This window comes from Leptonychotes weddellii, chromosome 14 (genome assembly GCF_054177405.1).
Source record: "Leptonychotes weddellii isolate Sample4059 chromosome 14, ASM5417740v2, whole genome shotgun sequence".
Lineage (NCBI taxonomy): Eukaryota > Metazoa > Chordata > Mammalia > Carnivora > Phocidae > Leptonychotes > Leptonychotes weddellii.
Window position 1 is genome coordinate 59,743,017 of NC_138382.1, and position 22,161 is coordinate 59,765,177.

General features: G+C 44.1%; 1 protein-coding gene across 8 annotated transcripts in view; it reads left to right on the top strand.

The window, feature by feature from the left end:
* PALM2AKAP2 (PALM2 and AKAP2 fusion) overlaps window positions 1-22,161 on the top strand; it is a 441,240-nt gene that overhangs the window by 333,963 nt on the left and 85,116 nt on the right. The window lies entirely within an intron of this gene.

Genomic DNA, 22,161 nt, shown 5'->3' on the forward strand with positions numbered 1-22,161 from the left:
ACTGAATCGAAGTCCGTGAGTGCTGGGAGCCCGGGAACCCGCGGAAGAAGGCGGGGCGGGTGGGGGGCCCTGAAGGCTGAGGGCCGGCTGTGTGCAGTGGGGAGTGAGGAGGAGCAGGACGGGCAGCGGGTTACTGAGCTCGCTGCCCTCAGGGCAGACGCTCGCCAGCCCTGGGGATCCCTCCCTAATCCTCAAAAAGGGGGCGTCGAAAGAAAGTTGACTTGTTTGGAGAGATGGTGGGTGGGTTGTCTCTCCAGACCCAGTAAACCCAGTTTCCCGCGTGGGGTGGTATTGGTTTGGCGCCGAGAGGCTGTGTGGTCAGACTTTGACAAATCTCTACCCTTCTCTGCAGCAGTTTTAAGTGCAGCGCCAATAATTTGGCAAGCTTCCTCCCCCCCGCCCCTTAAATGTATCTACCTTTGAAAAGAGATCGCACACACATAACACACAACTATACATCTCTGTAGAGTTCATCTTCGAATCTGCCAACAAGTTCCTCAGGGGAAGCAACCTTCCCTCTTCACGTATTCACTGGCATCTGGAGGCCAACGCCCACCATTGTAACCCAGGAGATTTCTTTCCCTGGTTGTGTTCTAATTAAAGAGAGTTCACTTAAGCATCACAATTTTCTTCCTGGAAATGGTCCTAATTTAATTAAATGGGGATGCCTGGCAGCATCCCCAACCTTGATCAATAAAATTTCAGAGTAAGCATGTCTAAAAATGATGTATATCTCTGAAGGAGCTCCCTCTGTTTCGTTAAACATACAGCCCTTAAAAATTAAAAGTTGCCCTAACATACTTTCTAAATAGCTGTCCACGGCTGGCTTTCTCCTGCCCAGTTTTGACACAGGCTGTTTGCTCCGAGGGCACCTTCTCCTTTGGGTGGGTACCCCATTGGGTTATGTAGGTCCTGCAATTATTTTGGGCTGCACTAATAAAATTAGGAGCCAAGAAAAATGAAAGTAATCCTCCTTGGGCCTCGCAGTCCCTTCCCTAGCAGACTGCATGCAGTTAGGTGTTGAGATGTTTCTCTGGCAGCGAAGTTCACTTCAGTGTCTCTCTGGGATGCTGAGGTGCTGGTGTGAGAGAGGTGGCCAGGCTCTGAGATGGGACAGACATTTTGAAATATCCATTATCTCATAGTTCTGGCCTGACAGTTGGCACGGCTCCTGGCCTGCAAAGTTCAGGGTCCTGTGGTCAGAGATTATTTCATTTCCGTAAGTGGCTCATGCTGACTCAGGAGCCTCAGGATCTCAGGGTAATAAGACGAAGCAGGTTGTCTTAACTTGTTATCAAGTGAGGGGAAAATGATCCACTGGTTGTTTTACTCTAAAACTTTCCATATTTTAGTATGGAATTAACTATTAAATATTACTTTGAGAAATGCTAACACTCTGGACTTTCTGGTTAATTATTAGAATTGTTGTCTAGATAGCATCCTTAGAGATTTGGTTGACTCGGAAAGCATCCATGTCTCGGATTTCTATCACGAGTGTTACTGCAAGTCTCTACTTATTAAGATAATGAGAAATGTTTCAGATAAGAATGAAATCGAATTTGGGTGGAGTTTGTGTTGAGGAATTTAAACAATTGAAACAGGAGCATGTTGAAAGTTACTTCTAAAGACCAAAAGGGTGATATGTAGTTCCATTCTTTAATTTTATACATTTCTCACTGCTGGTGGAATTGATGATCAATCTTGAATTAGCCTCTGGAATGACTGTTCTTTGATCTTGAGAAACAGGAGTCATCCTTTGTTTAGATTATTGATCAGGGATCCTTCACCAACTATTGGAAACTTGAACCAATTAATTCATGTACTTATTAGGTTCAACAGTTTTAGTAAGTTTTGCTAGGAAACGGCATAATTTTCTTTATACTGTGTAAACTCTACACCCATGGATAGATTTCTCTGTGAAGCTAAAAAAGCTTAAGGTTAGGGATTCCTCACTGGCACCAGCCTTCCCCATCAGCACGTGGCAGTGCCTCCATGATCCGTGATGATGAGATCCAGGCTCTTTGCAAGAGAATCCCCTTCTAAGAACATCTATGATTACTGTTCAAGTTTTGGACCTTTGCCCTTCAGACATGTTTTTCAGGAATGTATTATTATAGGAAAGTTGAAATCAGCTCTATTCCAATAGGATTTTGCTCAAGGAGAAAATTATAGTTTGCCTATGTGATTTTCAGTAGCACTTGATGAACTAGGATACTTAAGAAATGAAGTACTCTAAGTAATATATGCTTAAACCTAAGTTTAAAAAATTTGTTTCAACTGTTGCTGATACAAGTGTGTTTCTAAGATGTAATGAATGGCTATCTTGCCCTGATTGCCCTTTGCCTTGTGAGTTGACTGTGGTGAATATATTGTCGTCCTTCCATCGACAGTTTAGGACTTTGTGGTCTCTGGGTGATGTCAGCAGAGGGACAAATTATGATTTATAGGAGTGCAGAAGCGTCATTGTGGAATCCACTCTGGGACAGCCTCTGGAGATTGGTTTTTGAGAAAACAAATCCCAATACAAATATCATTTCTGTTCTTTGCCCCACTCTCTGGAGAGTTGAGTGCCAGAAGAATGAATTAATCATGACCTTTCCTTTGCCTACGGCACAGCAAGATGTGCTTTCTCCAGGTTTCAGCCCAGGGTTCTTTTTACCTGTTGAGGTAAATTCTGAGATTGGGGAGGTGCAAGAGAGGACAGACCCTTCGGGAGAAGGGCCTGAGGGCATCCTTGGGCCCACCTACCTCTTCCCCATGTAGTAGTTGTCTCTAAAATCCAGGCGCGCCCATACTTCCAGGCCTTGGGGGGCACATTCGAGTGGGATCAGGGACATGTAACTGGTATTTGTTCCCATCTAGGTGGGAGTCTCAGAGTGACCAAATGGGCCATGCCACTGGAGAAGGGGGCCTGTGGAGGCAGAATGCTACTCATTTCCTTATCCAGGCAGAAGACAGCGATCGGGGGGGGCAGGGGGGTGAGATGATGGAGCCTCCCTCAAGTGGGTTTGGGAAGTTGGGTGTTTTTGTTTGGTCTTGTAAGTCTTGGAGGATACATGTCCTGGTTGAGGGGATCATGGTATGAATGCTAGGGGAGCCGGGGGAGCTACAGGACTCGGTGGGGAATGTACGTTATCGTCCTTTGGCCCCTTCCTTTCCTAGCTCTGTGCAGGGCTTTTCTGGTTGGTTTTGATGCTTACGTGGAGCAGCCTGAGTGAGCAGATCCAGAACCTTGGTGGGACCAAAACACATTAGTGCCTTGATCAAGTTCTCGATAAGATCTTGAGCATGTCACTGAAATGGAATCTTAGTTCCTTCACCTATAAAAATGGGGATACCAAAACCTGCCTATTTGAAAACTTGTGTTTAACGAGATATATATGGAAGCACCTCGCATGTGTTGTGTTTCTCCCCAAATCGGCTGTTTTCCTAAGTTAACAAAGTCTCCTTTCATCTTTTTTTTTTTTTTTAAGATTTACTTATTTATTTAAATAATCTTTAAACACCCAACATGGGGCTCGAACTCACAACCCCGAGATCAGGAATCGCATGTTCCACCAACTGAGCCAGCCAGGCATCCCTGGAATCTCCTTTCATCTTTATGGTAGATGCAAATGAATGGTTTTTAAAGTGTAATTTATAAAATCCAGCAATTGTGTAGCAGGTCAGTGGTTCATCCCTCACACTGATCAGATGGAAAAGCCTTGAGCACCGAGATTCTCCAGCCCTACCTCACCTACACGCCCCCCCCACCGAGCCTCCTTTCGACTTGGGGGAGTCTGGCTGACATTCTTCTCTCTTTACCCTCAAAACACTTGCACTCCTGAGGCTTTTTCCATTTTTCTTTACTTGCTTCCTCTTTATGCTTTGAGTAAGTCAGAAATGGCCCCTCATTGGGCAAATGGACCCAAATTTTCAGGGCCCTAATCCTGGGCTTTAAGCTCACTCAGTGACCCGTAGTGTGATGGATGTCAATGGGACTTCCCTTCCGTAACTCCTGCAAGATTCTTTGCCGGCTCTAATGAGTTTACTCAGTCACTAAGATGGGAACAGGGATTAATTTATTAAGAGTTGCAGTTCAGGTTAAAATTAAAAAGGCTTTCAGAAGAGCCTGAGAAGCCTGGTCAATCCAGTCCATTTATGTCTTACCATTTAACTTCGCAGATTTGCAGATCTTGCAGGGTGGATGAATTATTAAGTAGCACCATGGTGGGGTGACCACACCAGAAACATTAATTCTGAGTAAATTTGTAAGCGTTACAAATCATTCTTTTATACAAAGACACATAAAAGGTATTCTCCCCCTCTGGTCCAAAGTTCTCTCCAGCAAATCCTCTGTGCCAGCCAGCCCTGGGGTCTTACTAGGACAAGCCTGGACATTTAAGGAAGTGAGTCGGTTAGAAGAAGTAACCAGGGATTTACAAGCAACATGATTTAAAAAGCAGAATATTGTAGCTCCTGACCCTGTTTGTGATGCCTCTGTGAAGTTTCCTTTTTAGTCACTGTCTGCAGGAGGGAAGTCCCCCCCCTTAAAATGTGCCACAGAGGGGGGACTGTCCAAGTCATGTCCAGTGACCTTCCAGTGTCTCTACTCTAAGTCCTACATTGAAGACCCAACGTCCTGGGAATCTGCCTTGTTCACTGGGGCAGCATACCTCGACATGCAGTCCAGCCTTGCCAGTGTCTATAGAGGTATTCCTGGGCTCTGGCACAGACAGTCAGTTATTTATTTTTTCTGGATACTGCCTTTTAACCCAGCTCTCCTGGTGATGTCAGATAAAGCTTGAGAACTTCTTGTCTGCAGTGGACCCGAGCCCCCACGCCTGCAGCGCCCCACTCTGATTTAGGAGAGATGGGAATGTGCCCTGGACCAGGTCCCCAGGGACGTTCTGAAATCAGCTGATCCAGCCTGACTTGCCTGCCTCAGGTCTTGACAGTTTCCACTGCTCCGACCCAGAGGTGATTCTGGAAGTGCTTCAAAAGGTCTGTGGATTCTGCTTGAGCTTTCTGCCCTGTGGAGCCCCTATACTCCTTACCTGCTCTGTAGGCTTGAAGAGAAATTGAGTCAATACATAAAGATAAATAAATGCTGGTCCAGAAACGTTAACCTCTCTTTGAACTACCCAGCGTGCTTTGCACGTGCTTTGGTGAGGGGGCCTCGAGAAGGTTCTTACAGTGCAAGCTAAACAGTGATGCCGAAGTAGTTTTCCCTGGATTGTCACAGGAGGCTGGGCTGGAGGTTTCTGCATGGAGCTTAGAGTGCCCTGGGTTTGTAAGGTGTAGAGAAATTGCCCAGGACTTCCAGGTTTTTAGTCTTTTGTTAAAAGAGTGTGTGAAGAGCTGCCCCCCACACTACACTGAGGACCGTGAAGAGAAGGGGTTCCCCATGGCCAGCCTATCTGTAGCCCATGACCTTCGCACGATGTCCCTAGTGAACCTGTGGGGCCAGGACCAAGCCAGTGTCCCGTAGCAGAGACCAGCCCTGCAGACACCCCCCGCCACCACCACATCCCGTAGCAGAGAAAGCCCGACCCTGGGCAGGGGAGGGGGGGGAACACTGGCTGCCTTCCCCCTTCCCAGTTAGTTGTCTCAAATGCAGAGCTCTGTGGGGCCTACCTGAGCCGCACACCTGGGTGAAGTGTGTATAGAAGGTTCTAGGAAGGCCAAACCACATTTTCCTGTAGGCGGTTAACTGACTGCTCTCAGCCCCTCTCCCTGACCGGATTGGCTCACGTTATCATGATGTCATTTGCTCAGGGGAATAATGCAGAAACACTTTGTTTGGAGCAGTGCCTCATGTAAATTTTGTGATACAGCCTATATACAGAGAAAGAAACCCATTGTCTAGCCCTCTTTATGTGGGGGGTTGGGGGAGCGCCAAAGGAATACATATTAAGTTTCGAGAAAATTCAAGTACTTCACAACCCTGAATTCAAAAGCTCTCTCTGTATGTGTATTAAAATCAAGGCCCGTGTGCCATGTGATTCCAAGGCTATATTTAGCCTCGCAAATTAGTATTTTGCATTAGAACATTTTATCCTTGCAAAGGATAGCAGGAATTCTCCTCTGACACAATTCCAAATGGGCAGAATCCATTCATTTGGGGATGAAAATGATCAAACTGTATTGGAAACTTAGATCATATCCAAGGCACTTGTGATTATCCCTGTTTGGGATCATTTTTCCTTTAGAAAAAATTTCAGATCAGTGTTTAATACAGCACAGAGATGGGCCCCGAGTGTGGGAGGCATTGCTTTTGCATGAAATCACAATGTGTACATTGTTTTTTTAAATATTCTTTTCATCATATGCTTCATTATCAAAACAATTCACAGCCTCCCAAGGATGACAGATGTTATAGTATAACCAGCATAGAGGGGATAAAATAGAAGATGGAGAAGAGAAGAAACCCCTCCCTCTCCAACCACTATTGAGAATGGAATTTAGTTTTCTCTTCTAGGGAATTCCCTGCAATCCCCAGGGACGCCTTGATCTTGAGGTTTCTAGGCTGGTGCTGGGAGGAGCTCAGAGGGAAGGGGAAGGGAATTTTTTGAGTGCCAGATGCTAAACTGGTTGCTTTATCTCCACTATCTTACTTAATCCTAGAATCACCACCATTTTTCTCATGAGGATACTGGTGTGCTCAGAGGCTATGGAATCAGCCAAGTGGTCCCACAGCTGCACAGGGTCCTAGCTCCGCCTGTTTTTCCTACCCAGCTCCCTCCCATTCCTAAACCAGTGCGGTGGGGGCCTTGCTGTTCAGTGTGGTCTGGGGACCTGTAGCTTTGGCATCATTCGGGAGCTCCTTGAAACTGGAGAATCCTGAGCCCCATCTCAGACCTACTGAATCGGAATCCGCAATTGAACAAAATCCCCAGGAATTTGTATGCACACTGAAGTGTGAGAAGCTCCCTTACCCAGCTGGGAGGAGGAAGGTTTGGCAGTTAACACCATGCAAACTAGCCAAGCTTCCAGACTGGAATCAGCAGACTCCGCCCTGAGAGATTGGTCTGTGAGTGGGGAAGGTGCTACTAGAATCTAGTAGGGTGCAGCTAAACAGCCTACAACGCACAGCCCAGCTCCCCCACAATGAAGAATTACCCTGCCCCAAATGTCCAGAGTGCTGCTCTTGAGATACCCGGGCCCAGTTGCCCATATCTAGAATTCACATCCTGTATGTGTTTCTGTAGCTTCAGATGAATGCAACTCTCTAGCGAGCGGATCTTAAGTGAGATGATACGAAGTGCAGCGTGGTATGCGAATGTGATTCTTTTTATTGGGACTTGAAAAGTGACAAAGAGCTTAAATTGCAGCCTGAAAGATTTCCATTAGAATTTTGAGAGCATCTGGCTCTCGGGAGGCAGTGGAAATGCCCCCCCCTGCGCCCCCCCCCCTCCGGGTCACTCCCTCCCCCAACCCATCCTGCCTGACAACGGTGCCTCTCCTTTCATAGTTTTACTCCCCAAACTTGCCCAGGCCTCTGTCCTATTTTTTAGCTCCCAAGGAAGCTGTGTTGGTCAGCTCCAACTCACTCACTGCTAAACACCCATCCTCTGTCCCTTCTCTCTTTAGATTCTGGCCCTGGACATCTGGAACTCTCTCCCCTCCAGCCCCTCTGGCTCCCTCCTTCCTTTCCTCTCTTCCTTTTGTAAGTGGAACATCAACCCAAATCACGACTGGGAAGTGAAACCAACACGCCTGATGTATATTAAAGTGGGGGGGAGTTCTGAAGGGAAATTATATCCAACAAAGAGCCCCTGTCATCCACCTTCCATTGTGAGAGTCTCCTCAACATTACTACAAATGTCTCTACCTACTTTCTTGTTTTACTCTGACTCCACTTAGTTTTTCTTGAGCTCTATAATTTTGAAAACAGAGTTCTTTCGAGGTTCTATGGTCTTTTCCAGCTTTCTCTCATGGTTGGTGTTATAACATTCATTTCCCAATACTTTTTAATGACCGTTATCCACGAAGTAGAAGGTTCTTGATAAGCTTTAGAACCGAACTGGATTCATAACGGAGGTATTCCAAGGAAAACAACACCTCTATGCAACTTCTGGGTAGCCACTTTTCATAACCTTTATTATCCCTTGCAAATGAAAGGTGGGGCCACAAACGTGATGGAGGCGGTGGGGAGCGGCCACCAGGCTGTGCTGCGCATCCAGCTCCAGCCCTGGGATCCAGAGGCCGGGGCAGAACAAGCCAGAGCACTGGGCTTCTGGCCAGGGTAGAACGATCTTCCCCAGGGAAGCCTGTGGTTTTCCAGCAGACCGGCCGATCAGTTCCAGAGGGCTTTAAACTGGAAGGTGGGGACTTCTAGGGAAGAGTGGGAGTCGGAGAACATGAGAGCAGTTGCCATGGAGGATCATCAGTTTTGTCACCAAAAGGGGAGATTTGTCACCTGGTATTTGCTTCCTAGTCATTGTTTTGAGAGAATTGGGAAATCCGTAATAGAAACAATTTTGTCCTTAGCACCTGCCTTAAAGGTGTATAAACCTTCGAGGCCTTTGTCCCCTGAGGTACCACTCCTCCCTCCAACCCACGCACTCTAGGTGCATTGGCACGGCTCAGGAACTCCTCAAGGGTCCTCTTGGGCTTGATAATGTGGGCCATCTCTTGCAAGTTCCACTGAACTCTTTCTGCCACAAATGATACCTTTCAAAATTGGCCTGGAAAAATGCAAGCAAAAATTATTACACAATCGACTACTGCAAATACTTGGACAAATACAAAGTAACGATTACTGGGGCTTTATGAAGAATGGATCCAAACCAAGGACAGAGTTTATATGAACAGAGGAAGACATAATACAGTATGTGTACAATTGAATAAAACCTTGAACCTTTAACATCGGTTTATTTTCAACCACAAAGTGTGATTGAGCTTTTTTCAGAAGAGCGTAACGTTGGAAAAGTTCAAATTTTTTTATTTCTTTTCTGAGTTCAGGCTTCCCTAAGAGCAGATACTCTGAGAGCAAAGTAGATGTAAGCTGCTTCTGATAATGACTATTTTCTGAAAGTTGGGCCCTCTTTCAAGTGCCATGTACGTATTTTTATCTTTGACCTTTGTAACATTCTGTTGGGGAAGATACCATTATTATTCGTTGTTGTTACAGATGAAGAAACCGAGACACTGTGGTTTAGGACAGGAGCATATAGCTAGCGGCAAGCTGGATTTGAATCCCTGTAGTCTGGCTTTTATAGTCTCTTAATCATTACCCTCTTTATTCTGCCTACTTAGTGCTTACTACAAGCTAAGCTAGCCCTCTGCTTTTACTGTGGTTGAAGTTATGAATCTCAGTCCATAAGCAAAGGCTTGCAAAAAAAAAATACATTTTAAAATTTACATAAATTAACTTAATTTTGTCTTCAAGCCCTCAACCTGTCCAGCTAACAGAACATTTAACCCCAGTCCTTTGGGGGATATTCCCACCCTGTGCTTATATCCAAGATTTAAGGCTTTAGAAGGTGCTAGGTTGTGGGAAGGAGGCCATCCCGACACCTGTCTGCACTGGCTTTAGCTGTGATTTCCAGTCACATGTCTACATCACTTTTGACTGTTTCTATCCACGTGGTCAAGTTTGAAGCTGCTAGTCCATGCAGGGCACACAGGGATCCTTGACAAATCTGTGAACTTGAAGCCTGGAGTCTCCTCTATAAGTCTTGCCGGTTCCCCTAGGAACTTCCAGGGAACAGAGCAAAACACCCAGGGGTGGAGGGAGAAAGGACCGGTTTCTAAAATGCCTTGCATAATCTTGTTGATGGCTTAGATTTTTACAAAAGCCAGGAAGAACTTTGACTCCTTGACACCACATCCCCAAAGCAAGCATTTAAATTAAAAGCCTGGTTGCCTGCCTAAGGAGGAGAGAAAGTAAAAGGAGAAGGCATTTATTGAGGTCTCAGAAATGTTCGTGGAGTAGAATGGTGGTTGCCAGGGGCTGGGGGAAGGGGAGAATAAGGAGTCAGTGTTTAATAGGTGGAGTTTCAGTTTTGCAAGATGAGAAGGGTTCTGTGGACGGTTAGTGGTGATAGTTGCACAACAGTCGTGAACATACTTAGTGTCACAGAACTGTACACTTAAAAATGGTTAAGATGGTACATTTTAGGTTATATATATTTTACCACAATAAAAAAGCATAGTCATCAATGCAGAAGTTTTATTTCCTTTGTATAAACTTTGACTCATTAAAAAATAGTAAAACCAACTATAGAGAACAAACTGACGGTCTCCAGAGGGAGGGTGTTGGGATGGGTGAAGTAGGTGATGGGGATGAAGGAGGGCACATGTTGTGAGGAGCACCGGGTGATGTATGGAAGTGTTGAATCACTGTATTGTACACCTGAAACTAATACAACACCGTATGTGAACTATACTGGAATTAAAATAAAAGGGCTCTGAATGGAAGAGAAGGACATGAGTCATTGGAGGCCACAGGGCTCTGATTGGAAGAGGACATGAGTCATTGGAGGCCACAGGGCTCTGATTGGAAGAGAAGGACATGAGTCATTGGAGGCCACAGGGCTCTGATTGGAAGAGAAGGACATGAGTCATTGGAGGCCACAGGGCTCTGATTGGAAGAGAAGGACATGAGTCAAGCTACGTTTTCCCTGTCCAGGCAGCCCTCTGTCCCTGGGAGGAGGGCAGCTCCTTAATCGCCACCCCTCTGTCATCAAAGGAATCCCAAGCTGTCACATTTCTGAATATTGTTTCCTTTGCAGATGAACTCTGGCTTGTCCCATTTCCAGGGTGGAAACTACCTTTCCCCTTTTTGTTTTTGCCACGATGGCTCCATAACAAGGGAGATGATATATGCCCAGACTTGCCTTCTGGCATTTGCACCCTTACACCGGCCCAGCCTCTGGGACAGGAAGAGGTGCCCATCGAGGTCTCAAAGACATTCCTCCTTGGAGTTTGCTGTTGGTTCGTGCTTCCACGGTTGTCCGAAAGGGTGCATTCTGAGAGTGATCTGCGTGTCGCCAGGCTGTGGAAACACAGGAGTGGCAGCCCTGAATGGCTCGTCCTTGTCAGGGGACTTCCAGGCCACACCGGCAGGATGACTCCCTGGTGGGGGTGGGGGGCAGCTCCCTGACACCTGAGCCAGCGGCCAGACTTCTGCCCTCCAGCAGCCCCAACAAGCATGTCGAGGCATTTCTGTGACGGGCACTCCTCTTGCCCTTGTTTGTTTTTAATTTTAATTGTGGTAAAGTGCATAGAACATAAATTGTACCATCTTAACCGTTTTTAATGTACGATTTAGTGGCGTTAAGTAGATGCTCATTGTCGTGATATCACCATCCACGGAACTTTTTCTTTCATCTTGTAAAGTTGAAACATTAAACATGAACCCCATTTTCTTCTCCCTTTCCAGCCCTTGGCAGCCATGTTCTCCTTTCTGGCTCTGTTAGTTTGCCTCTTCTAGGTACCTCGTTTAAGTGGAATCATTCAGTCTTTGTCCTTTTTTTTTTTGACTAGCTGTTTCACTTAGCAAGGTTCATCCATGTCATAGCATATGTCAGAATTTCTTTCTTCTTTAATATTCATGAGTCATATTCCTTTGCATAGACACCTCGCTTTGTGTATCCATTTACCCCTTGAGGGACACTTGGGCTGCTTCCTCCTTTTGTCTCTCCTTTGTTTTTGAGAGGTGTGATCCATCTGTGAGGTCCTCAGGAAATCAAAAGAAATCCCCAGTGCCTGCTCTCAAGGGGTTTACTATCCCTAGCAAGTGCCAAAGCACAAACACGGGAAAGAGTCAATCACGGTGTAGAAAGTTGTAGAAGAGGAGACTTCTGTTCAAGATGTGTCACGAGAGCATGGGTGTGGATTTGCAAAATGGACGGGTTGGAGAGAGCATGCTTCACAGCAAGGACTGCAGGGTTCCAAGTCCAGGCTCAAATCGGGCTTGGTCACTTGCAATCCATGTTGCCTGGGAGCAAGGTTCAACTGTGGAAGCTTTGTAAGCTTCAGTTTCCTGAGATGTAAAATGGGGATAATAGTACTTTCCCCACAGAGTTCTTGGGGGATTGAACAAGAAAATGTGGGGCACCTGGGTGGCTCAGTCGTTAAGCGTCTGCCTTCGGCTCAGGTCATGGTCCCAGGGTCCTGGGATCGAGCCCTGCATCGGGCTCCCTGCTCCACGGGAAGCCTGCTTCTCCCTCTCCCACTCCCCCTGCTTGTGTTCCCTCTCTCGCTGTGTCTCTCTCTGTCAAATGAATAAATAAAAAACCTTAAAAAAAAAAAAAAAGAAAATGTAGATAAAGAGCTTAACAGAGAGCCTGGCCCCCGGTTACCGTTGTAGTTTTAGCACGACAGTAACAGATTTCAGAGACTCATTATCAAGTGGAGAAAAAGCTCTTCATTTGTTTTTATCAGATAGTTGATAATGAAAGTAAATATGGCCTGGCTTTCTTATCTGTGGGAAGATATAGAATGAGGAAGGAGAATGACTGTTAATAGATAACCTTCATCTAATTGACAAGGGAGTTGGCTCAGATTAGAGAGAATAGGATGCCAGGTTCCAATCTCTTGGTAACAGTAGGTCTTGATGACATTGCCTGGGTGGATAGCGCTTTCATGGCTGTTCTTGCAACTGAAGATTTCATATTTAGATTACTTTAATCTCAAGTGTTGAAACACTCTCATTTTTCGAGTAATAATTCAGGAAACTTTTTAAGGTTAAAGTAAAATGGAATCGTTTTGCTGAGTGAAGTGTTTTTTCCTATTAAAGGGTGCCCTTTAAGTAGTCTAGAATGTAGGTCTAACACACATCATCTGGATGGTGCATTGCTTATTCTATTCCTGTTTGTCTGCTTGGTATTTCCTACCCAGGAGTTCATTGACTTCAAGGCAATTGAATCCATTATTAGCTGGGAGAAAAAACATCTCCGTCTCCCTTGCCCCAACAATGGATTTTTTAAATGCATTGTACACAGTCCTCTGAAGGAAAAAAAAAAAAAGAAAAAGACATTCGAGGGGGATGGGTATGAATGTAGGGATTTCCTCCCTCCACCCTAACTGTTGCTAAACTTAAGTTAATATTGTGAGAGAGAGAAAAATATCAAGGTCTCAACTTTCCTTGACATATTGTTTTGTATTTTTGTTTATTAGTAATAATGAAGGCCCCCCACTCCCACCCCAAGGACTGGTTAAAGCTGGGTGGTTGGCACTTGAATATGGAGACTTGGGAGTTTGCTTAGGTTAATTCAAGGCTGCGTAGACTCCTCCTGGAGGTTCTTTTTATACCTTCAGTTTATCCTGGTGTTGTCTTCCTGTTAGCACTTCTGATCAAGAATTTCTTGTATGCTCCATCTGCTGGGGTGGGTAAAGGTGCGCTGTGCGGCCTTTAAATGTATTTTGATATTTGTCATCAGAAATGAAAACAAAACTTGGAGATTTATTTTCTCTATTTAAATTTGGATGTTTTTCTTTTTGCCAAAATCTTTTGAGAGCGATAAGGCGGCAGTAGTTGAAATACTTCTCTGGCTTTTAGCAAGTGAGAATTTCCCAGATTGGTTATAGATCTGTATTTGTTTACGTTCTAAATTTTTTTTTTTTTTGTAAAGCCATATTTTGAGTATCAACAGAACTTGGGGCAGATAGAATGTCATGGAATGTATAATCCTTTTGGGTTGTATATTTTACTCAAACTTTCATGAGGGGTTGGGTAAATAGGACAAAGACTCCAGCAGATTTGACTTGGTTTATTTTGCTCTTTTGTTCTTTTCCTTTTTTCCTGATTAGACTTCTGTTCTACTCCTGTTAAGGGGTCAGCTGAACTGCATGAAAATAAGGTGTCTGGGTGGTGGTGCACTTACTTTTTTTTTTTTTTTTTTTTAAGATTTTATTTATTTGACAGAGAGAGAGAGCGCGCGCGATCACAAGTAGGCAGACAGGCAGGCAGAGGGAGAAGCAGGCTTCCTGCTGAGCACAGAGCCCAATGTGGGGCTCGATCCCAGGACCCTGGGATCATGACCTGAGCCGAAGGCAGATGCTTAACCATCTGAGCCACCCAGGCGTCCCGGTGGTGCACTTACTAAGGGGTATTGTATCGCGCTTGGTAACAGACCAGGCTAATAATGAAGTGATATGGAAACCCCCACTCTGGCTGCCCCAGGGGTGGGTCTGGGGTATTCTTCAGTGAGGGCAAGATTGGAGCGCTCTTAAAGGAGAACACTTCTGGGTAAACAAGGTGCCTGAAATAATTAGACCTTGGTTGGCAGAGCGTGGGACTGCCCACCAAGGAGGGATCCTACACTGTGGAAGTGAGAACATAGTGTAGGAAGAAAGTTGACATTTTTCAGTATCAGCCTGACTTTAATTTGAAAATGCTTTATTTTCTAAAGCCATAGAGTAACCCACAGACTCATCAAGACCAAAGCGTACAGTCTCTAAGAGGACTAGGTTGTAGGGAAAGAGCCCTGCAGAGGTGGGCAACTCAGAATGACTTCATCAAGCTAGTCCACCTCCCGAAGCCTTGGCTTTGTGAACTGCAAAAGGGTTTAATAATACCTATGATTAGCTGTTGCTATTAAGGATTACGTGCAGTAACAAATCCAATGTGCTGGCACATTTTCTTTCTTTTTTCCTTTTTAAGTTTTTCTATTCACATTTTCAATAAGGTAGTTTTAAGTAAACGTAAATTCCCTTCCTCCAGCATCCCGGATCAAGTGAGTTGACATGTAAAGTGTTTTGAAAACTACAGATATTAATTATTGTTTGTGATCGCCTCTTACTTTTTTTTTTAAGATTTTATTTATTTATTTGACAGAGAGAGAGAGACAATGAGAGAGGGAACACAAGCAGGGGAAGTGGGAGAGGGAGAAGCAGGCTTCCCGCTGAGTGGGGAGCCCGATGTGGGGCTCGATCCCAGGGCCCTGGGATCATGATCTGAGCTGAAGGCAGACGCTTAACGACTGAGCCACCCAGGCGCCCCTCTTAGTTGACTTTATTTTTAATTTTTTTTTAAAGATTTCATTTATTTATTTGACAGAGAGAGACACAGCGAGAGAGGGAACACAAGCAGGGGGAGTGGGAGAGGGAGAAGCAGGCTTCCCGCGGAGCAGGGAGCCCGATGCGGGGCTCGATCCCAGGACCCTGGGATCATGACCTGAGCCGAAGGCAGACGCTTAACGCCTGAGCCACCCAGGTGCCCCTCTTAGTTGACTTTAAAACACTTGTTTGTTCCAGCAACGGAAGAGAAATATCCTTTGATCACAAGACAGGTGCATTTTTAGTATGTGGCTTATTAATGTGGTTAATTTAAACACTTCCATATTCTTTTTTTTTTAAAGATTTTATTTATTTATTTGAGAAAGAGAGGGAGAGTGCGTGCTTGGGGAGGGGCAGAGGGGGAGGGAGAAAGAATATGAAGCAGACTCTATACTAAGCGCGGAGCCCCACTTGGGGCTCAATCCCACTACCGTGAGATCATGACCTGAGCCAAAACCAAGAGTCAGACACTTAACTGACTGAGCCACCCAGGCGCCCCGAAACCCATCCATATTCTTGATGGCACAGAACCTTGTATTTTTAACTGTGTTTCTGGGTTGTAAGTTACCAGATGATCTTCTGGGCCCCTGTCAGCTCCAAAATTAAATGATGTGTGCATTTACTTATTGACTTAACTCTAAAGTCGTGAGATGATGGGGGTCAGTGGGCAGGTGGTGCAGAGGAAATGAAAACTTCCAAACAGTCCATTAACCTCACAGAACCTGTGTCTTTGGGGGGGGGGGGTCGGGGGAGATGAGTGAGGCAGAGGAGATGTAATCAGGTGACTCCCGGGAGTCCACTCACACTCACTGGTTTCCTCCTGGTCTCGTTTATCAGGAGTGATGTGAACATGAGTCAGAGATGGTTTTATAAGAATTTTTATTTTGGTTGAATCATCATTTGTTGGCTATTTCCAGTTTTTAAATATCATTTGATTAGCTCAGAGATACCCGACCTTTATTGTCCTGATTCATTGAGGGAGGTAACTCGCTAATTAACAGTGAGACCCTGGGGAGGAAGAGGGTTGGCAGGCATTCCCACCTGCTGGTTATCCTGGCAAATTCCAGAGAGGGAAGCGAATGATCACGACTCCCAGTAACGGGATATAAAACCTTGCACACAAGCCCATCTGGGGACACTTTCACCTACTTTAACACATTCGTCTTCCTCTGGGAGGAGGCTGAGCTGATGTCACCCACTCATTTTGCACACGAAGAAACTGAGTCTGAGAGAAGCTAAAGTGAGTGGCTCAGGGTCACACATTTGGATCTGGCAAAATTCCAGATGGAGACTACCAAAGTTAGAGGAGAAGGGAAGGTCTAGAAAGATTTTCTCCTACTTTAAACTTTTCTGTGTTGGTTGGATAGTTTTCAAAGAACAATGATAATTTTTTATGTAACCATTTTTTAAAAAACTAAAAATTCTATTTATTGTATTTGTAAATATTATTCAAATTTAAGAAAATGAAAAAGGACCTAATCAACCCTTTTGCCTAATCATCTCCTTTTTACAGATCAGAAGACTAGATAAGTATAATGAGGTAATTTGGTCAATGTGATAAGCTGGCTAGTGGTATAAAATATGTTTCAAAACTTAATAGACTAAATGTGATGACTTAAGGTCCATAATTCCATTAAATACATCTTTAGCTACCTGCTAACACAGACAACTCCAGGCTGTGCTACTGGGAGGAAGGCTCCTGACCCTTGGCTCTGGGGTCTGCAAGACCCAGGGTGGGAACATGGCACCTCTTGGTACCTCGGGGCACATTGCTCTTCTTCTTTACATCTGTTTCTCCATCTGTAAATGGGAATAATAATACCCATCTGGCAAGGTTAGAATTAGACATTAGAGATAATGAATTAGGCCAAATCCATCTGAAATAGCCTTTTTTATAGATTGAAATCAAATATTGGGAATTTCATACAGCATAACCTAAAATATAGAGTCTGATAGGCACTAAGTAAATAAACTATTCTAGCTGTAATAGGAGATAAAAATATAATTCTTACGGATATTATAGTTGGATCCCAAATGACTATTTCCTTTTCTCAAGGAAATGAGGAACATACCTATGGCTTTACGCTTTCTTAAATATGGTAGCTGCTCTCTGACTTTGAAAACCTTCTACTTCCTTGAGCTTCACCCCCCTTATGTCCCTTCACGTCGTGTTCCACCTTTTGATGGTGACAGTTCCTGGCTTGGTTCACTTCCTCTCATTCTGTTACTGCTCTCTTGGATATACATGGGTCCAGTTTTCTTTCATTGAAGATCCATTATTTTTAGGTCAGAAACTTTCCTATGCAATAACTGCCCGGCTTCACTGATGCCTAGAAAATGAGTATATTTTCAGGATTTTTAGCACTGACATAATTTCTTGTTGGGTAGGTTTTGGCTAAAAGGATATCTCTACAATTTGCTTAAACTGAAGTAGTATTATTGAGTGATAAGAGCCTGGGGTGACTTGAGAGATACCTCTATTCTGGACATCACAGTGCTATTAACTAAATGCTTGACCTTGGGCTTCAGATGATTCATTTGTCAATATACAAAATCTAAGATTGTAAGTAGAAAATTTGGTTCTTTGTGATTATCTCCCCATTATATATTTATAGACAATACAGACCGTGAACAAATGGTAGGGACAGCAAAGGGTGAATTATCATTAGTTCATATTTTTAATTCATTTTATTGGATTTTCCTAGTTTTTCTTATCAAAAATTGTCTCTGAACTGATATAACACCCAGAGAAATACATTGCTCAAGCCTGTTGGTAAAATGTAGAAACTTAACCACGTTTCATTCAAAGCAAACTGTTGACATGAGCAGATGGGATGGGGGTGGTGGAGAAAGAAATGTGAGACAAAATGAGAAAATCCCAAATCTTCATCACTTTCCATAGGATTCAACTCAATTTTCTACTCCCTAAAGTGACAGGCTAATCCTTTCCATTTGGTCTTTTGAATGATTAAGAAAAAGGAAGCCGACATTTATATACAACTTAACTCACTCAACAGCATCTTAGGCCTGGCGGTAACATACATCTCTCTGCATACATTTCCAAGATTTATCTTGTGTCATTAAAACTGCAGATGTGTGTCATCTGTTTTACTTGTCCGCATAGTTTTAGTCATCTTAGGAGACTTGCAGCCTAGATAAACACAGGAAGTAGAAGAAATGAGAAAAGAGGAAGAATAAATGTCACTACCTCCCTGCCCTGCAGCAGGGACTGTCAGTAAGAGGTAATGCAGAAGGGTAGACAACCTTTTAAGAAACCAGACCTAAGTAAGGTTAAAACATCCTTTAAAAAGTTGTCTAATTTAGTTAGATTTCCCAGGTGACCTTGGGAGGCTAGAGGCAGAGGGGGTTGCCGTTGTCCGAGGCCTGAACCAGGGATGGCACTGGGGACAAGGAAGAGACATGTTTCTTCTTCCCTGACCATTCACGTGACCTCTCCTTGGCTCCTTTCCCATCCTTCCTCCTTTTGTCTTTCTCTCCTCTGTGAGGGCAGGATTCCACGGCAGCCTTTCAAGATCTGAGACTTACCTTATGCTCTGGGAATTTACCAAGTGAATTCTTGCTTCTGGAAAAACAGTAACTCATCAGCCAGGAGAGAAGCGGGGTGGGGTGTCCAGCTGCGGACCAGGCTGCTGGTGGGGTGGAAGCAGGGCTCATCGCAACACCGCACTTCCTACAGTGTGTGGAGGGTGCAGGGGTGCTGAGCGCAGGCCGGGAGGGCAAACGTAACCTCTCCAAACACCCTGCAGCCATGCTGTCCACCATGCCTCCAGATGGTGGGCTCCCTCTGGAGCAGCTCCGTGGCTTGCCTGGCAGATGGCCAAGAGGAACATGATTGCCCCTGGTCTATCAGCAGCCTCAAAACACTGCCCCTGCTGAGCTTGTATCTTTCTAGCATCGTGCAGATGATAGAATTTGTCCATGATGTCATTTATGGAAAAGGAGGGAAAAAACCAAAGGGAGACTTAGAGAAATTACTTGTCTTGCATCCCCCAGGGTCTGAGAATGGCCCTGAGGGTTTGAAGGAAAGGATGGGGATGAAGATGGAGAAGACATTGGTTTGAGAGAGATTTGGAGTGAGGACACAGTCATCCTTGCATGCAGGAGTGAAGTCTTATTTGGGGGAGCAGGGTTTGTAGAAGGTAAACCCTCTAGAGGTCTGTGAACCACCAGAGGCATCATCTATCCATGGGATTCTTGCCCTTCCGATGCAACCAGTCTAGTGTGCCCAGATAACCCACTTCGGGAGCAGCCGGCTCTTAGACTCTAATTAATTGACTCCTCTCCCTGTACCCGGCTCTCCCCTCTCAGGCCACTCAATTCACTTCCCCTGTCTCCTGAGTTCTGCCCCAGGTCCACCTTGATCTGACACCCCAAATTGACCCTTCTTCTCTGGCTCACCTAGCTGGCTTTCCCCTCGCCTTCCTTGCTTGACTTTGCATATCGGCCTCATTTTCAGTCTCTAAAGAGAACATTTTATTAGAAAACGGAAATCTGAGGCAATGAGAGCCACCTTTACTCAGGCCTAGGAATTCATACAACAAACCCAAACTGTTAGCGATTGCCTTAGGAAAGGTTTCTACATTGTGCTTGCCGGGGACAAGAAAAGAAAGTTCGAGTTGATTCTGATTGCTCTTGTAAGAACCTCATCATCAATTCTAAAGCACAGAATGAGTCTCTACTGCAGAGCCCCGAGGCCTCTCTCTGCAAGCCCATCTGAATGATAGATTCTGTGCTCTGAGCGTGAGTGCGTCATTGTCATCGTAGGTCCTGTGTTTTTCAGTTAACACAAAGCTTCTGGGGGAGAAAGCTTGACTAAAAAGACGACAGGTGATTCTCCCATGGGAGTTTCTGGAACCCTTCAGAACTGGGACACTTCAAGTGAGCCTCCTGACCTGGTGGAGATTTGCCACGGCTGACACAGCTTTTATAGGATGTTTTACAAGGACCCATGTTGTATGTGACCCTGTACAGACTCGAGCCACGGTTAGCCTGGCTTGTTGTTTTAGCTCAGTTAAAAGACTTTTGTTAAAAGAACAACAAGAAAGTTCAGATGAGTCAAAAACTCGTTGTATTTTCAATGCCAGCTCCAAGGATAGAACTCGATGGCAAATCATGTAAATTTTGCACTGTTTCCCCAGGGATTACGGGTTGCACATCTAAATGTCATCACGTCTGTAACTTGTGCAGATAAAAGTAGATTTGCTTTTGAAACTGCAGTGTCTATATTATGGGAAACTCCCCCCAGGAGTCTTTTCTCCATGCAGGTTATGAGAAATCTTTTTAGGGGTACTATATTTCTTAAATATAACTATAGCAAATATATTATGAAGATGTGTTAGTTTGTTTTCTTGAGGCTGAATTGAATGCTGCTTCAATTCAGAATAAAGATTTTAACTGTTCTGTTGTCCCATCAGGATATTTATATAGCTTAATGAAGTTCTCTACAAAATCCATATTTATTGCAAGGGGAAAATAGTAACTTTACAGTGGAGGAACCTGGCAGACACCACCCTAATCAAATATTCAAAGTTAACGTCGTCAGTAATTGGACAAATTGACATTGAGCGCCATTTAACAAGATCAACAAGAGAAAAACCCAGCCCCACTTCTGTGATATCCCTCCAAAAATGCACAACTTGGATCTAACCATAAGGAAATTACGGATAACCCCAAATTGAAAAACAGTCAACAAAATAATCTTTAAAAGTGTCAAGGTCATGAAAGACTAAGAAAGTGCCCCCAATTAATGGGGTGCCTGGGTAGCTCAGTTGGTTAAGCCACCCGCTCTTGATTTCATCTCAGGTGGTGATCTTAGGGTGGTGAGATGCAGCCCTGTGTCGGGCTCCATGCCCAGCGCGGTGTCTGCTTCTCCCTCCCCCTCCTCCATACATGCACTCTCCCTCTCTCAAATAAATAAATAAATAATAAAAAAAGAAAGAAAAAAAAGAAAGTGCCCCAAATTGAAAAAGATTAAAGAGACATGAGAACTAAATGCTACATGGAACCCCAGACTGAACCATTTTGTTGGTAAGAACATCACTGAGACAACTGTTGACATTTGAATGCGGTCTGTAGTTTTAGATGGTAGGATTCTATTGATGTTATTTGTGTGATTTTGAGGCTCTACTGTGGTTAGGTAGAAAAATATCCTTATTTTTAGGAAATGTATACTGAAGTATTAGGAATCATAGGGCATTATATCTGCAACTGACTCCAATGATTTAGAAAAAAATTATACACACACACACACATACACACACACACCATGTAGTATTCTAATTTTTAAGAGTGGAAACAGGTAAAACACATTATCGTAAGAGATGAATTAAAAGCATTGGAACATTTTTTAATGCTCTTTAATTCAGGGACAATTATTTAGGCTGTCAGTTTGACGATCCTGAAAAAATTCTAGCTAAAGCTTGGAGTGCAAGCTTTTTCACACACCAATCCTATAGTCTGCCCCTGCTCTTCTCAGGTTTGAAGGAAAAGTAGTTTCTAATATGTTGTAAAATTTACCAGTGTGATATTACTGCTGTAAACAGGATTTAATCTGTTTTAGAGCTTAGAAATCTTATCTTCAAATTCCTCTGACACGAAGTATTAAGTTAGTGCAATACAAGTTTTGAAAGACTAAATCAGATGTTTATGTGATTCATAAAAATATGTAGCTTTCCTATAATATTTCATTTTTTTCCTGATTATGAAATAGTATATATTTACCATAAAAACCATAGATACACAAGAAGCAGCAAAATAATACAAAGAAAATAAAGTTCAAATAGAATCTCACCATTCAGTGGGATTCCTGGGTGGCTCAGTCGGTTGAGCGTTGGACTGACTCTTGATTTTGGCTCAGCTCGTGATCTCAGGGTCTTGAGATTGAGCGCTGCATCAGTCTCCACGCTCAGCTGGGAGTCTGCTTGAGATTCTCTCTCTCCCTCTCCCTCTTGCCCTCCCTGCTGCGCTCTCCCTCTCTCTCTGTCTCTCTCCCTCTCTAAAATGAGTAAATAAATCTTTTTTAAAAAGAGATAGATATCTTAAAAAAAAAAAAAAGAAGAATCTCACTGCTCACAGACAACATACCACTGGTAACATTCAGGCTTTTTTCTTTCTAATACACCATTTTAAACTGCCCCATTCTTGAGACATCAT